This window comes from Acomys russatus, chromosome 16, assembly GCF_903995435.1.
Source record: "Acomys russatus chromosome 16, mAcoRus1.1, whole genome shotgun sequence".
NCBI classification, from domain to species: Eukaryota; Metazoa; Chordata; class Mammalia; order Rodentia; family Muridae; genus Acomys; species Acomys russatus.
Window position 1 is genome coordinate 4,626,499 of NC_067152.1, and position 16,958 is coordinate 4,643,456.

The 16,958-nt window shown below is 45.7% G+C and overlaps 1 pseudogene; it reads left to right on the forward strand.

The window, feature by feature from the left end:
- The first annotated feature begins 9,542 nt into the window (after nucleotides 1-9,542).
- LOC127199807 (40S ribosomal protein S2-like) lies at nucleotides 9,543-10,383 on the forward strand (annotated as a pseudogene).
- The last annotated feature ends 6,575 nt before the right edge of the window (nucleotides 10,384-16,958 follow it).

Sequence of the window (16,958 nt, forward strand, 5' to 3'; positions counted from 1 at the left end):
AGGCAGATCACTGTGAGTTCAAGGCCAGCCCGATCTACAGAGCAAGTCTAGGACAGCCAAGGCTGCACAGAGAAACCCTATCTCGAAAAACCAAAACAAAAAACAAACAAAAAAAAACAAAATCTAGCCAGGTGTGGTGGCACATACCTTTAATCTTGGAGGCAGAGGCGAGTCCAAGACAGCCAAGGCTACACAGAGAGACCCTGTCTCGGAAAAAACAGAAACAAAAATAAAAACAAAAACAAGGACTGGAGAGATGGCTCAGTGATTAAGAGCGCTGACTGCTCTTCCAAAGGTCCTGAGTTCAATTCCCAGGAACCACATGGTGGTTCACAACCATCTATAATGAGATCTGGTGCCCTCTTCTGGTGGGCAGGTGTACATGCAGGCAGAGCACTATACATAATAGTAAGTAAAAATAAATAAAAAACAAAAACAACCCCAAAAAACAAAATCTAAGCTTCCACCTATAACTTCAAACACCTTCATGACAGTCCTCTTCCTCCCTGATCACCCCATGTTCCCCACTCCTCCAAGTCATACCCTTCAGCAATCAATGCTATGCTGTGTGTGTGTGGTTTTTTCCCCTTCAATTTAAAAAATATTTTTCCTGGGATATACTTCATTAGTTTGTTGTTCGGCTTATTTTTTTTTAATTTTTATTATTATTACTGTTGGGTGCCTGTGTGACTGTGCTGTGAATGTAGGGGTCACAGGACAATTTTGTGAGTCTTTATCCATTCGGCCATCTCATTAGTTCCCATGTTTTTATTTTTATTTACTTATTTACCTATTTTTTTGAGAAGGAAGTCTCCAACTCCTAGGCTCCAGTGTTCTTCCACCTCTTACCTTCTGGGTCCTTGGACTAGAGATATTTGTAGTTTCTTTCTTTGTTTATTCACTTTTGAGTCAGTGCCTCCCGGGTCTCAGGGAAGACATACATGTTGTCAAGATGAGCCATCCTGGGCTCAGTGGTGAAGAGCGCTGGCTGCTCTTGCAGAAGACTTGAGGTTGATTCCCAGAACCCACATGGTTGTTCATGACCATCTAGAACTACAGTTCTGGGGATCAGGCAGGAGGCATGCAGGTCAGGCAGGCATGCCCAGACATACACACAGGCAAATCACTGGTACATATAAAACAAATAAATACATAAGTCTTTAAGCGTTATGATCCTTCTGCTTCCACCTTTCACATGCTTGGATTATAGGTATGTGTCATCATGCCCAGTTTTACGTGGTGCTGAGGACCAACTCCAGGGTTTCATGCACGCGAGTCAAGCACCCAGCTAATTCCACTACATTCTCAACCTTTGCAGGTTTATGTTTGTTTGGACTTTTAGGTTTCAGCTCATATGACTCACTCCAAGAGGCAATTCCTTAACACAGTGTTTCCCAGCAGAGAATGACTTTATTTCCCAGAGGTCTGGCAATGTTAGAAACTTTGGTTTTTGTTGTTGTTGTTTTGTTTTGTTTTGTTTTTGTCGTGATGAAAAGGATTGTAGGTTTACTAGCAGGCAGAATGCAAGGATGTTTCTACACACTCAACAGGGCATCCTTGTGCAAGAAAGAACTACCCACGAGGTTAGCAAGATGGCTCACTGGGTGAAGGTGCTTGACACCAAACCTGATTACCCGAGTTCAATCCCTCCCACAATCCGCATTGTGGAAGGGGAAAATTGACTCCTGTAAACACACACACACACACACACACACACACACACACACACTATATGCATACTTTCATGTCCTTCATACATATGCATTATGTATATGCATATGTATATATGCACGCATACCTTTGATCCTAGCACTCAGGAGGCAGGAGGCAGAGGCGGTGGATCTTGAGTTCGAGTCCAGCCTGGTCTACATAGTGAGTTCAAGGCCAGCCAGAGCTACATACAGAGTTGTACTTCAAAAATACAAAAGAAAGGAAGAAGCTGGGCATGGCAGCGCATGTCTTTTATCCCAGCATTTGGAGAGACACAGACAGAGAGATCTGTGAGTTTGAGACCACCCTGGTCTACAAAGAGAGACCAAGACAGCCAAAGCTACATAGAGAAACCATGTCTCAAAAACCAAACCAACCAACCAAACAAAAAAACAACAAATAGAGAAAAAAAGAAAAAAGAAAAGGAAATGGGGGCTGGAGAGATGGCTCAGAGGTTAAGAGCACTGACTGCTCTTCCAGAGGTCCTGAGTTCAATTCCCAGCAACCACATGGTGGCTCACAACCATCTGTAATGTGATCTGAGGCCCTCTTCTGGCCTGCAGGTGTACATGAAGGCAGAGTACTGTATACTTAATAAAATAAATCTTAGAGAGAGAGAGAGAGAGAGAGAGAGAGAGAGAGAGAGAGAGAGAGAGAGAGCTGTCTCTTGATCTGTTATAGGTCAAAGTTTGGTTTGGAAGATACACAGCCGGGCAGGGGGTGGGGACGATGGTGACACACACCCAGCACTCAGAGACAGAGGGAGGCAAATCGCTGTGAGTTCGAGGCCAGCCTGCTCTACAAACCAAGTCCAGGACAGCCAAGGCTACACAGAGAAACCCTGTCTCAAAAAGCAGGTGAGGGGAAAGGAAGATACACAGGCATTTCTACTCTGGAGTGCTGTGGGAACTGAGCGAGAATACAGGGTCTTTGTTTCATCAGCTCTGGGGAAGGATGAGAGGAGAAGATGAAGGCAAACAACTATAGTTGCCAGAAAAGACGAAAAACTAAGAAAAGCGAGATCCTCTGCCAGTGACGGAAATAGAAAAGACTAATGGAAGAGGGCTTGCTTGACTTCAGTCCTGCAGGGAGCTAGGTGAGAGTTGGATAAGGTGCAAGGAGGACATGGAGACAAGAGGAGAGGGCATTTGAGACAGCGAGAAAGGCAAGAGCCAAGCACAGAGTGTGTGTGCCAGGGACACGCAGACTTGCTTGGCTAAAGGCACAGGAGGCCAGCGAGAGCCTAGACTGGGTCCAAACTGGGTCAGTTGAAGAAGAATACAAATGACCCAAATCTTGCCCATATTGCCTATAATTTAGAGCAGCGTTCTCCACTGCGCCCAGGGGAGGAGAAGTTGTGAGAAATCTGTTGACCTAGCAGATTGTTTGCAGGCCAGCATTGTTTTGAGCATCAGGACTTTGGGGGATGTCCCTGGCTTGCCACACCTCTCAGGAGCTCAATGATGACAGCACTCAAGGAAGGACAGAGATCCTGATGTGCAACAGGAACATGTCCTTTTTCGGTCTATAAACAATACGTTGCTAAGTTTTATTTTCAGGGGGGAAAAAAAATCTCAGCAAGGAGTTCCTCCCCTTTGCTCCCAGGTATGGCAGAAAGGAGTGAGCACCAATAGACAGGGGAGGGAAGGGGCGGCAATGAACAGGAAGAACAGCCAGTTTGTCTGAGGAACAAGCTATGCTGAAGGATTCATTTGCCACACTCCCGTTGCCATGGCAGTGGGTCACTGCTTTTTCCACTGTCCTTCCTTTAAAAGAAGTCATTTCCTACATAGACGTTGTCTTTGGCATTGACCTTGAGGATGATTTGGGACTGTTTTTATTTACCTCTTTTCTCTTTCCCTTTCCTTTTCTTTCTTTCTTTTTCTTTTTTTTCTTTTTGGTTTTCCAAGACAGAATTTTTCTGTGTAACAGCCCTGGCTGTTTGTAGACCAGGCTGGCCTCGAACTTACAGAGATCCGATTGCCTCTGCCTCCTGAGTGCTGGGATTAAAGGCGTGCGCCAACACGCCCGGCTTCTTTTCCTTCTTCTGTCCAAATCCAGCTGCACATCTGGGAAGACCGTGATGCCGGCCGTCTCCGAAGCAGGACCTTAGGATCAAAGGAGCGGCATCAGGCTTGATTTGAGTTTAAATGCCCAGTCTGCCTTCTGGAGCATCCTGGCACTTATTTAAGTGAGGTGGAGAGGGGCTTACAAACAAAATGGAAATTAGCTTGCAGGTTATAAACAGTACAATCAAAATTCTCTGAAACCCAGGGAGAGAGCAATGATTAAGTGTATCAGACTCTCTGGTCCTTCTTATTCACCCGACAGCCCTGCGGGGCAAGGCAGCTAGTGTTTACTGAGCATGAATTTTATGCCAGCTGCTATTCAGACTCTGTATTTCCAGTAAGCTCTCACAGCCAAAACTGAAAAACTGGACATGAGGTTAACTCACTGAACGCATGACATGTGCCAGAGCACTGTGCTGAGAACCTGACAGGCATTTCCCATGACAAGTATCTCTGTTTTACTGGAGAGTCGGAGGGAATATACAAGCTGCTCAAGTCTACAGCAGCAGAAGTGGGACTCAAGGCAAGGCTTTTGTATTCCATAGCTCGTGAGCTTCAGCGCCCCAAATATAGAAAAGGAGTTCATAGAGGTTAAAAGACTTAATACTGACATTTTGCAATAATAAAAGTAAAGGGCCAGTCATGGTGGCTCACACCTTTAATTCCAGCACTCGGGAGGCAGAGGCAGGCAGATCTCTGTGAGTTCAAGACCAGCCTGGTCTATAAAGTGAGTCCAGGACAGCCAAGGCTACACAGAGGAACCCTGTCTTGAAAAAACAAAAGGGAAAAAAATAAAGGAAAACAGTTTCTCTCTCTCTCTCTCTTTCTCTCTCTCTCTCTCTCTCTCTCTCTCTCTCTCTCTCTCTCTCTCTCTTTCTGTCTCTGTCTCTCTCTCTCTCTTTTGGATTTTCCAGACAGGTTTTCTCTGTCTAACAGCTCTGGGTATCCTGGAAGTCCCTCTGTACACCAGGTTGGGCTTGAACTCAGAAATTCAGAGATCCACCTGCCCCTGCCTCCAGAGTGCTGTGATTAAAGGAGTGAACCACCACTGTCAGGCAAATCTGTTACTTTTTTTTTTTTTTTTTTTTTTTTTTAATTATTTATACAGTATTCTGTCAGGCAAATCTGTTACTCTTTTTTTTTTTTTTTTTTTTTAAATTATTTATACAGTATTCTGCCTGCATTGTGCCTACACACCAGAAGAGGGCACCATATCTCATTACAGATAGCTATAAAGTCACCATGTGGTTGCTGGGAATTGAACTCAGGACCTTTGGAGAGCACCCAGGGCTCTTAACCTCGGGGCCATCTCTCCAGCCCCCAGATTTATTACTCTTTTTTTTTTTTTTTACTTTTACTGAATGTCTATGATTTACATATCATGCACCAAAATCCCTCTCCTTCCCCCAGTAAAATAATACAAACATACTAACAAAATATCTGTAGTGTATCACGCAGTATAGCCTTTTGTCCACATATGTTTACTTTCAGATGTTCATTGTTACAAGTCATGGGTCTGGTTTGAGGCCTACACTAACGTTACCGAATCCTCACTGGAACTGCTGTTGGATATCTCGAGGAGATTTTTTTGGGGTGGGGGGTTTTTGAGACAGGGTCTCTCTGTGTTAGCCTTGGCTGTCCTGGACTCGCTTTGTAGACCAGACTGGCCTGGAACTCACAGCTATCTGTCTGCTCTTCGAATGCTATCTCCTTGGCCTGCACTGCCCTGTCCTGCAACCTGAAAAACAGCAGCAGCAACAGCGATAGCACCCGGGGTCCCTGGGAACTTACCAGAGCATGGTTCCATGGTCCTGCGGCAGGAGGTCATGGACGATCCACATGACAGGATTTCCTTCTCTCTGGGAAACATCAGCACTGTGTTTTGGAGCTCTCAGTGTGGTCCTTTGGTGGCTGTGTAATCACTGCTGTTCCATGAATCAGACACGGTGTGCGATGACGTCATTTTGGATGATCTCGGCTTGGATATTTCTAAAACATTGTACTGTTTCCTCCCAATCAGGCTGCTTTCAGGGTATGAACATTTCTGTGTTGCTCTGGAACACACTCATCCTCCTCAGAATACATTGAGGACCTCATCTTTTGAACCCCGTGGCCCCTGCACCTCTGTGCGGCCCCACCCTATTACTCTTACTGGGAAGTCATGGTGCACGCCTTTACTTTCAGCAGTCTGAGAGGCAGAGGCAGGCAGATCTCTCTGTAAGTTGGAGGCCAGCCTGGTTTATACTGTGAGGGTCAGAACTGCCAGAACTACACAGAGAAACCCTGTCTGAGGGGGTGGGGCAGCTAATTTTGAATGCAGGCAATTCGTACTGTATTTTCTTGTACTCCTTACAGGTACCTGGCTCAGACATTAGTCTACTGATACTACTGTTCTTCTTCCTCCTCTTCCTCTTCTTCTTCCCCAAGCCTTGACTAGAACTCACTATACAACTATGTAGACCAGGATGGCCTTGAACTTTCTAGAATCCTCCTGCCTCTGCCTCCCAAGTGCTGAGGTCACACGGATGTACCACCATGCCCAGATTTTTTGTTTCTCTTTGAGGTGGGCTCTTGCTAAGTTGCAATGGCTGGTCTTGAACTCCTGAGCTCCAAGTAATTCTCTCTCTTTTTTTTTTTTTTTTTTTTTTGGTTTTTCGAGACAGGGTTTCTCTGTGTAGCCTTGGCCATCCTGGACTCACTTTGTAGACCAGCCTGGCCTCGAACTCACAGCGATCCACCTGCCTCTGCCTCCCGAGTGCTGGGATTAAAGGCGTGTGCCACCACGCCCGGCTTCAAGTAATTCTCTTGTCCCAGTCTCTCAAGTTGCTGGAACTTCATGCCATAGAGCTCAGTGGTAATTCTTGCCTAGTATTTGTAAGCTTTGGGTTTGATACCCAGCATTGCAAACAAACAGCAATAACAGCAACCTGCCCAAACCAAAGGTTACAGGCAACAACAAAACAGAGAACATACTAGACTACAAAAAAACTTCAAACTCTGAGTTGGGGAGATGGCTCAGAGGTTAAGAACGCTGGCTGCTCTTCCAAAGGTCCTGAGTTCAATTCCCAGCAACCACATGGTGGCTCACAACCATCTGTAATGAGATCTGGTGCCCTCTGTACATGCAGAAAACACTGTACACATAATAAATAAATAAATCTTTTTTAAAAAAACTTCAAACTCCTATGCATCAAAGGACATAATTGATAGAATCACAAAGGGAGAAAATATCTGCAAATCATATATCTGATAAGAAGTTAAGGGCTGGAGAAATAGCTTAGTGGTTAAGGCACTGGCTGCTCTTCCAGAGGACCCAGGTTTGGTTCTTAGCACCCACGAAATGGATCACAACCATTTGTAACTCTAGCACATTGAAGTAAATTCCAGGGCTGTGGAGATGGCTCAGTGGGTAAAGTGCTTGCTGTATGTACAAGCAAGAGGACCTGAGTTCAGATCCCCAGAGCCCGTGTGTCTTAGTTACTTCTCCCATAACTGTGATTAAAGAAAATATATAAACCTGGACTGGAGAGATGGCTCAGAAGTTAAGAGCACTGACTGCTCTTCTAGAGGTCCTGAGTTCAATTCCCAGCAACCACATGGTGGCTCACAACCATCTGTAATGTGATCTGATGCCCTCTTCTGGCCTGTAGGTGTACATGCAAGGCAGAGCACTGTATACATAATAAATAAATAAATTAATTGATTAACTATTTTGAGAAAAACTGACTTAAGGGCCTGAGAGATGGCTCAGTAATTAAGAGTGCACACTGGTTTTGTGAGGATCCAAATTTGCTTTCCAGTGGCCATGTTAAAGTGCTCACAGTCACCTGGGTCAGGGGATCCACTGCCATCTTCCGGTTTCTTTTTTTTGTTTGTTTTTTTTGTTTTTTTCGAGACAGGGATTCTCTGTGTAGCCTTGGCTGTCCTGGACCTACTTTGTAGACCAGGCTGGGCTCGAACTCACTGAGATCTGCCTGCCTCTGTCTCCTGAGTGCTGGGATTAAAGGTGTGCGCCAGGATGCCCGGCTAATAAATATTTTTTAAAAAGAAACGTAAGGGTTTGTTTCTGCTCTCTGTTTTAGAGAAGGATCCGTCCTGGCGGGGAAGTCCTGCCAACAGGAACTTAGTCACATGATGCCCGAAGTCCGGAAGCAAAGAATGACAATGCTGGCGCTCAGCTAGGTTTTGAGTAATCTGGAAGTGGTGTGTCTGCTCGTCTCATGGGTAATTCTGGACCCTGTCAAGTAGGTAATACTAACCATCAGTAGGAGCTGGAAGTAACGCTGGCCCTCCTATGGTGAGATGGGAGGCAGAGATGGGAGGCTCCCTGGAAGCTCACAGGCCAGCCAGCCTGGGCACACGGCTTCCACCAAGAAACCTCATCTCAAACAAGCTGGAAGACCCAAGACCCGAGGTTATCCTCTGACCTCTACTAGTGTGCCTTGGTGAGCGTGTGCCCTCACTCTCACATTCCGTCTTAGTTAGGGTTTTTATTGCTGTGAAAAGACAGCACGACCAAGGCAACTCTTATAAAGGAAAGCATTCGATTTGAGGCTAGTTTACAGTTTCAGAGGCTTAGTCCGGTATCATCATGGCGGAAAGCATGGCAGCATGCAGGCAGACACGGTGCTGGAGGAGCCGAGAGTTCTGCAACCTGATCTGAAGACAAGGCCACTGGGGGTGGCATGAATGTATGTATGTATGTATGTATGTATGTTGAAGACAAGGCCACTGGGGGTGGCATGAATGTATGTATGATGTATATACATATGTAAATGACCTTGAGACCTGTTCCACAGTGACACACTTGCCCCAACAAGGCCACACCTCCTAATAGTGTCAGTCCCTATAAGCCTATGAGGGCCAATTACATTCTCCCACACACCCACCCACATACACAAGATTATACAATTATAAAAATGCATACTATGAAGTAGAAATCCATGAGTTTGTAAAGAAAAAAACAAAGAAAAGAAAAGAATAAGCCGGGCTTGGTGGTGCATACCTCTTATCCCAGCACTCAGGAGACAGAGACGACAGGCAGATCTTTGTGTGTTCAAGGCCAGTCTGGTCCACAAAGTGAGTCCAGGACAGCCAGAACTGAAAGAGAAACCCTGGCTCCAAAAAATAAAAATGAAAATAAAAAATTAATAAGCAAAAGGAAGTAAAAAAAATGATTTTTAAAAATTGTATGTGTGTGGCTGTTTTGTCTGCATGTATGTGTGGGTACCGAAAGCAATGCTATACAGGCTGGAGGCCATTGGATCACCCGGAACTGGAGTTGCAGATGGTTTGTGAGCCACCATGTGCGTGCGCTCTTAACCACTGGGCCATCTAACTCCAGGCTTATTTATTTATTTATTTATTTATTTGTTTGTTTGTTTATTTATTTATTTTTGTAGTGCTAGAGATAAGCCTATGGCTTCACCTAGGCAGAGCAAGTACTCCACCACCAGGCTACATCTCTAGCTCTAGAAAAAAAAAAATTTAAGTAAAATATGAATGAATAAATGTTAAGACCAGCAGGTAACTGGATAAAGAACAGGATGCTTACGTGGTCTCAAAATATCTTTCCACAAAACGCTTGGTGACTACCAAATGAAAGAAGATTAGTTTCAAAGTGGAGAAATCCGGCAGACGCCATTTAATCAGGTGACCAAAGTTAGCATCACCAGCTAATGGCGCAAACTGAAGTTGCGCACTATCTGATGAAACAGAGTAAGAAAAATCTGCCGTGCTTCTTCTTCCTCAGGAAAACACCAAATGGTGGATGATGCCGGCGCAGCAGGAGGGCCGGGGGACCCAGGGTCCATGATTAGGAGGCCAAGGTGGCTTCCACGGAGGTCTGGAACTGAGACCGTGCATGGTCCAGGCCTCAGGGTTCGTGGAAGTAAAGCCGACAAGGAGTGGATCTCGTCCCCAAGCTGGGCCGCCTGGTTAAGGATCAAGTCCTTGGAGGAGATCTATCCGTTCTCCCCGCCCATTAAGGACTCACAGAGTACTGACTTTTTCTTGGGCGCATCCCTAAAGGATGAGGTTCTAAAGATCATGCCAGTGCAGAAGCAGACACGGGCTGGCCAGCGGACCAGGTTCAAGTCTTTTGTCGCTATTGGGGACTACAATGGTCACGTTGGTCTTGGTGTTAAGTGCTCCAAGGAAGTAGCCGCTGCCATCCGAGGGGGCCATCATCTTGGCCACGCTTTCCATCGTCCCTGTGCGGAGATGCTACTGGGGGAACAAGACTGGCATGGCACACACTGTTCCGTGCAAGGTGACAGGCTGCTGTGGCTCTGTTTTGGTGCGTCTCATCCCTGCTCCCAGAGGCACTGGCTTTATCTCAGCTCCTGTGCCCAAGAAGCTACTGATGATGGCCGGTATTGATGACTGCTACACATCAGCCAGGGGCTGCACTGCCACCCTGGGCAACTTTGCCAAGGCCACTTTTGATGCCATCTCCAAGACCTACAGCTACCTGACAGCCGACCTCTGGAAAGAAACTGTGTTCACCAAGTGTCCTTATCAGGAATTTATTGATCATCCTGTGAAAACCCACACCATAGTCTCTGTTCAGAGGACCTAGGCTCTAGCTGTGGCTACCACATAAGGGTTTTTATACAAGAAAAATAAAGTGAATTAACTCTGTCAAATGAAAGAAAGAAAGAAAGAAAGAAAGAAAGAAAGAAAGAGAAAGAAAGAAAAGCCTGTGGTAATTCTTCAGAACTGCATTAGCTGACCCATCCTGAGGAATCATCAGATAAACCTAAACAGCAATGTTCTATCAAAGAACGTGTCTGCACTCCTCAAAAGCACAGGGAAAGCCTGACATGAGGTGCACACCTGTAATCCCAGTATTTGGAAGCCTAAGGTAAACTTGAGGTCAGGCTGGGTTACACAGTGAGACCTTATCTCAATATATATCTTCCTTATATATATATGAAATAAAAATTCAAGAAAGGATTAAGGAAGTACTGTTGTAAATCTAAAGTCGCAACTAAGGGGCTGCAACAGCAGTTAAAAACACTTTCCTCATCTGGGCATGGTGGCCCACACCTTTAATCCCAGCAGGCGGATCGCTGTGAGTTCGAGGCCAGCCTGGTCTGCAAAGTGAGTCCAGGACAGCCAAGGCTACACAGAGAAACACTGTCTCAAAAAACAAAAAAAAAAAAAAAAAAAAAAAAAAAAAAAGAATTAAGGCACAAGTAAATGCAACAGGTAATTTTGGGTTGACTCACATACTTACAGACTTTATAGGGTCACTAGATAACAGTTGGCTATACCGTAGCAGGTGTCGGTAACCTGTCCTGACTTTGAGAGCTGTATTGTGGTTTTGAAGGATATGCATGTTGGGAGGTGTTACCCTCCAACCTACCTGTGGGTGGTGGGGCACAGAGGCGTCAAGCTCTGCATCTGGTTCAGACTAGGAGACGGTATTGGTATTTGTAACGCTCTTGCAAAGAAAGTAAACAAGGGGGTGAAGAATGGGGGATAGATTACCAGCGTTGTTAGTGATTGGTGTCTACTGTGGATAGATAGAAAACAGATAGATAGATAGTTAGATAGATAGATAATGGATAGATAGATAACTGATAGATGGTTGATAGGTAGATAGATACATAGAATAGATAGATGATAGATGCATAGATAGACAGACAGACAGACAGACAGACAGACAGAGAGTCAGATACCAATTCCCAGACAGTGGATTTCCTGATCCTGGCCTGTAGGCATGACAACATCAAATAATCACTAATAAACAGCATAGTAGAAACCTTGCCAATTGCTTACTCACCTTTCCCCCTTCATCCCATTCTTTCTTACTGACAGAATCCCAGTTTTATTGAGACGTGGCTGCCTTGAGGAGCAGCTGCCTATCTCCGGGAGATGAGTTTTGTTACCCTAAACCAGTCACGGATCAGGCATGAGCATGCGCTATGGTTGGGGCTCATGACACCTGAATGCGGGTTTGTTGGGGTAAGGTAGAATTTGGAGAAAGATTGTCCCTGCTATAATAGGACACCCACAGGTGAAATGGCTCCTCTTCCGTTAGGTGTGATGGTGTCTACTTGTGATGTACCTAGACTGCCACAGTCTTAACTACACTTTTAGGCCAGAGGGGAAATGACAACATATTAAAAATGCAAGAATAAAGAGACGGGCAAAGGAGGGGGGGGGCATGGAGCTGGTCCCTGGATGATGCCATTGGCTGCTATATCTGCCAACCCAGTAACCACCCTGTCTCCTGTCTGTAGTTGAATCTCATCACTCACAGAGACTGTATTTGCAAATTGCCTTGGTGCTTAAATGTATTTGTAGCAGTAAGATCGATACCTGCAGGCTCTCCGCACTTGCTCACTGCTGCTGGCACACACTGAGCACCGTGTCAGGCACTGGGGGTGTTCGGGCTGCATACAGGGAGGAGGAGGGTGGGACTCACTCTGGATAAAGCCTTCCTTGATTTCTTGAGCTAGGTATCATAGAGTTCAACGCAGGAGTATATTTAAGCTGAAGCCATGAAGATCTAGAAATCGCACAACAAAATCCTCAGGCTGAGCTACTGGATTTCCCTTGAGACCGCTTCAAATAGACCGTTTCTTTGCAAATAACAGTTTACTTTCACAAAAATAGATGACCTAGCTCATGGTCATAATTAGCCTTCTGGAGCTGAGTGGCAGTCACAAGTGAGTGGCCCTCGTTCTGTTCCCTTTCCTGACGCTGCCAGAGATCTACCCTTTCCCAGAGCACACTGTTATTAGTAACTACACCGTGCTTTGTTAATTATCACACCACATACATATTTACATAGCAGCGTTAGAAGGGCAGCTATCAGCCGGGCGTGGTGGCGCACGCCTTTAGTCCCAGCACTTGGGAGGCAAAGGCAGGTGGACCGCTGTGAGTTCCAGGCCAGCCTGGTCTATAGAGTGAGTACCAGGACAGCCAGGGCTAAAACAGAGAAACCCTATCTCAAACCACAAAACACAAGGGTCCCATGAAGCCCAGATTGGCTTTGAACTCCTGATCTTTCCGCTTCCATCCTCCAAGGTTATAATAGGCCTGCACCGTCACTCCTAGCACTTTTCCCTTAATTTTTATCTTTGGGGTTCCAATTTACCCAAAAGGGTTTCTCTGTGTAGCCTTGGCTGTCCTGGACTCGTTTTGTAGACCAGGCTGGCCTCGAACTCACAGGGATCCGCCTGCCTCTGCCTCCTGAGTGCTGGGATTACAGGCGTGCACCACTGCACCCTGCTGTTCTAACTTTTCAAAGGAACCTTATTCCTATGAACTATAGGGTCTTTTGATGCCCCAAGATTTTTCTCCTTAACATTGTTCATCTCAACAGAGACAGATCTAGCCGGGCAGTAGTGGCGCAGGCCTTTAATGCCAGCATTCCTGAGGCAGAGACAGACAGATCACTGTGAGTTCGAGGCCAGCCTGATCTACAAAGTGAGCCCAGGACAGCCCAAGATACACAGAGAAGCCCTGTCTCAAAAAACCAAAAAACCAAACCAAAACAAACAACAACAAAACAGAGACAGATCTGTGCTTGGTCAGTTTTGGTAAATACTGAAATAGAAACTGCGATGGGTCTGCTAGGTAGTGGCGAAACATGCCTGTAATCTCACCACCAGAGAAACAGAGACAAGTGGGTCTGTGAGTTCTAGGCCAGCCAGGTCTGCAGAGTGAGTTCCTGGATAGCCAGGACTACAAAGAGAGACCCTGTCTAGAAAAACAAGACAAAATAAAATTGTGGTGGGTCAATTAGGTGCTAGAATGTCGGGAACAGTACCTTACCCCCTCCTGCCCTCTCCGAGCCTTCTGTCCTGAGCAAAACAGTGTTCATAGGATTCTATCAAGGTGATAATATTTTTTAAAAGAATAAAATCATGGAACCTGTCATTTTTTATTAAAAAATTATGTTTATTTACAAGTGTATGCAATACACGAAAGAGGTCAGATTAAAAACTCGCAGGCATCAGATCTTTCTTTCCACCAGATGATTCTTTTTTTCTTTTTTTCTTTTTTTGTTTTTTGAGACAGAGTTTCTCTGTGTATCCCTGGCTGTCCTGGACTCGCTTTGTAGACCAGGCTGGCCCACCCACTGGGTGATTCTTAGGGATTGAAGTCTGGGACTGCTGGGCTTGGCAGCACGGACCCTCGCTCACCTGCTGGGCCGTCTTGCTGGCCCATGTGGACTCTTGACCCAATGCCTCTTTATCGCTGGGCCTTTCTACATCCTAGCTAGCAGAAATTCCTCAAAGCTTCTGGCATATGGAAGGTTTTCCCTCTATTTTTAGTCCTTTGATCATTTCAATGTGGATTCAGGAATGAGTCGATTTAGAAGCCTGTCCCACAAAGACTTCTTATTTTAAAAACCACACATTAACATTTTTTCTATGTTAAGAAGGTTAGAAAAAAGCATTCCAGAGTCATAATTATATGCAGTTTTACTTTTTTTTTTTTTCATAAAAGGTCTCAAATCCCTTGGGAAGTGACATGGTGAGGTGAGTGTGGGGAGGGTGGGGTGTGACTGCGCTAGGTAATTTCACTGTGGCTTTAAACAGACTGTATGTTCTATACTCTCAGATCCTCTTATGTCATTGTGTGGCAGGGAAAAGTACACACCTATATGTACAGACGCACACATAGTGTAAGCTCTCCGAACCGCTGAAACACACACCAGGAAACCTGAGGTCTCTTGGCAATTGTTCAGATACTATCGCAGCTTTGCGTGTTTCCAAGCCGGCTCATCAAGTGTCTGCCGGAGAAATAGCGAGTTGGGGCTGGTGCGCTGGGAGCTGGTAGGTATGCAAAGCGGTTCCGGAGTCCAGCTGGGGACTCTAGCTTTGGACACTGTTGTGTTGCGTAAGACTCACCAGCGTGGTGAATGGAGTCCTGTTTTCCCATTAGACTGAATTACTCTGCCAGGCTTATCTGTTTAGCTTCCCTCCCCTACTCATAGAAATAAAGGCCTCTGGGTAGGTTAATTATGGTGTCATAAACAACATTTGTACTTCTGGCCAGCACAGACAGCAGATGTTGTCTATTTTTGTAGGATGGTTTGAAGTGTGCAAAAAGAAACATCCGTATGGTTATTTCGGAAGTTTAAAAAAAAAAAAAAAAAGCATTTTGCGGGGCTGGAGAGACGGCTCAGAGGTTAAGAGCACTGTTTGTTCTGAGTTCAATTCCCAGCAGCTACATGGTGGCTCACAACCATCTGCAATGAGATCTGGTGTCCTCTTCTGGCCTGCAGGCACACATGCAGGCAGAATACTGTACAAATAATAATAAAATGTTTAAAAAGCATTTTTGTGGAGCTGGATATATGGCTCAGTGGTTAAGTGCTCTTCTGGAGGACGCAGATTCAAGTCCCAGCACCCACATGGCAGCTCACAACTGTCTGTAACTTCAGCTCCAGGGGGTCTAATGCCTCCACACAAACATATATGCAGGCAAAACCAATAGTGCAAGCAAAATAAAAATAAATAAACTGTTTTTTAAAAAGAAAGAAAACACCTTATTGCCTCGGAAAAACTTTCTAGGCTCAATCTGTTATGCCTTACTGTATGGTATGGTTCAATCTATTAAAAAAAAAAAAAAAGGCGCTGGGCAGTGATGGCGCTTGCCTTTAATCCCAGCACTTGGGAGGCAGAGGCAGGTGGATCGCTGTGAGTTCGAGGCCAGCCTGGTCTACAAAGCGAGTCTAGGACAGTCAAGGCTACACAGAGAGACCCTGTCTTGAAAAACAAAACAACAACAACAACAAAAAGGTTTATGTAGGGCTGGAGTCCTGAGTGAAGGAGCATTGTTTGACATCACCACAGCCATGTTAAGGACCCTGAGAGTGGCAAAGCCTTCCCTGCTTCAGACGCAGAGGGAGGGCACAGCCTGTCTCAGGTCTGAGTGCAGATGATGATGGTGTGGGAAGAAAATACCCACCCTAGCTTTCTTCCCAGCCTACAGCGCTCTGAAGACTGCCTCCCAGCAGAGACTGTTCCTGCTGAGACTAGCTACACCAGCCTTCTCCTTCAGCTGTGTATAAGAGCCCCGCCTCCTTGTTCGCCTGTGTGTAATAACCCCGCCTCCTTGTTCGCCTGTGTGTAATAACCCCGCCTCCTTGTTCGCCTGTGTGTAATAACCCCGCCTCCTTGTTCACCTGTATGTAATAACCCCGCCTCCTTGTCCTCCTGTATGTAATAATCCCCCCTCCTTGTCCAAATGGATATAATAAACACTGCTGAGCTTCCAGGGCGCTGCAGCTTCTCCATCTGAAAGCCCAGACCACACAATCCCACCTTCCCTGGGTCTGTCATTTCTTCCTTATCTTGCCACCCCAGTTAGGTCAATCCCTAGAGCTGTGCAAGGACACAGGGTATTTATTTCCTTTTTAATTATATGTATTGTGTGAGGTAGAGTGATTGTGAAAGTGTGCACACGGAGATACAGTGCTCGCAGAAGCCAGAAGAGGTCAGCAGAGTCCCTGAAAGCTGGAGTTTCAGGTTGTGAGCCACCAGCTACTGGAACTGGGAATCAAACCGAAACAGGTTCTTTGTCTTAAGAGTGACAAGCAGAAAATGAAGAGATAAGAATGTCTTCTTTCTGCACGATGTTGGGGCTTTTAGGTCAGTCCTTAGGATAACATAGCACAAATAGATTGCAGTTTCTTTTTCGTTGCTTTTTCACTCTTTTTCTTTCTGTTTGTTTTTCTTTTTTTTTTTTTGGTTTTTCGAGACAGGGTTTCTCTGTGTAGCCTTGGCCATCCTGGACTCACTTTGTAGACCAGGCTGGCCTCAAACTCACAGTGATCCACCTGCCTCTGCCTCCCGAGTGCTGGGATTAAAGGCGTGCGCCACCACGCCCGGCTCTGTTTGTTTTTCGAGACAAGGTTTCTCTGTGTAGCGCTGGCTGTCCTGGAACTCAATTTGTAGGCCAGGCTGGCCTAGAACTCACGGAGACCCGCCTGCCTCTGCCTCCTCCAGTGCTGGGATTACAGACGTGCGCCACCATGCCCGGCTCCTGCACGGTTTCTTGTGTGGAGCACTTATAATTACAGTGAATGGTTGTAATACAGTAGTTGAGAGGAGAGTGACATAAAATGAATTTTGAGGTGAGGAATGCTATGATGTGACTTATAATTAAAGACACAAAATTTTGGTGGTACTAGGAATTGGACCCAGGATCTCA